Source organism: Piliocolobus tephrosceles, chromosome 20 (genome assembly GCF_002776525.5).
Source record: "Piliocolobus tephrosceles isolate RC106 chromosome 20, ASM277652v3, whole genome shotgun sequence".
NCBI lineage: Eukaryota > Metazoa > Chordata > Mammalia > Primates > Cercopithecidae > Piliocolobus > Piliocolobus tephrosceles.
The window spans coordinates 36,293,294-36,294,262 of record NC_045453.1 but is presented as its reverse complement, the minus strand read 5'-3'; positions in this window follow the sequence as shown (position 1 = coordinate 36,294,262).

The following is a 969-nucleotide window of genomic DNA, read 5'->3' as shown; positions in this document are numbered from 1 at the left end:
GAGGCCACCTCTGCCCACCTGCCCCCAAGGAAACACGGTCCCATCTGTGTCCAGGAGGCACAGATCTGCCTCCTTTGTCCTGAGGTGTGGCATTGGGCTTCCCGCTGGCCTCTCTGCTGCCCTGGGGCCACCCTGCAATCCCTGCCCCTGCCACAGGCCCCTTGTGGAGCCTGCAGAGCAAAGTCTAGGCCCCTTGGGGGGCTTCAAGGCCCTCTAGGAGTGACTCTCCCGTCCCAACCCAGATGGCCCTTTCTCCTCTTCTTGCCTGCGGGCTGCTGTGGCCACCCCCTTTCCCCTGGGCTGTTTTCCTTGCAGGGCACCTCCAGCCTCCACAGACTCTCCCTGCACACACCCTGGGGTCTAGGGGGTCCCACTGCCTGGGCAACCCTGACACCAATAGCATGAGGTCACCATGGGCTGAGGCCCAATGGAGTCTTGGGGAGGGCCCATACCCCACCCCTTCCCGGAAGCTCCACTTCCAGGGCCCAGCTGAGAGGACTCCAGTCCTGCTCAGGTGGCTCTGCACCGCTCTGGGACCCCAGGGAGCCATGGGGCCACCAGGCAGTTCCGCTTGGTTAGTACCACCTGACTCAAAGGTGACTGCAGGGTCAGTGTGCACATGGTCGGGGGAATGGGCAGGCTCAGCCCAGAGTTCTGGTCCTGCGGGCCTTGGCCCCTTCCGCCTCCCCATCCCCTCCCCTCCGCTCCTGCTTCCCTCCTGTCTCCCCTCTTCCCCTCCCCTCCCCTTTTCCCGTCCCCTCCCCCTCCTCTCTCCCACCCTCTTCTCTTCTCCCCTCCTCTTCCCTTCCCCTCCCCTCCTGTCTCCCCTCTCTCCCCCTCCCCGCTCCCCTCCCCTCTACCCGTCTCTTCTCTCCCCTCCCCTCTCTCCCCCTCCCCGCTTCCCTCCCCTCCCCTCTCCTCTCCCTCCCCTCCTGTCTCCCCTCTCCCTTTCCCCTCCTCCCCTCCCCC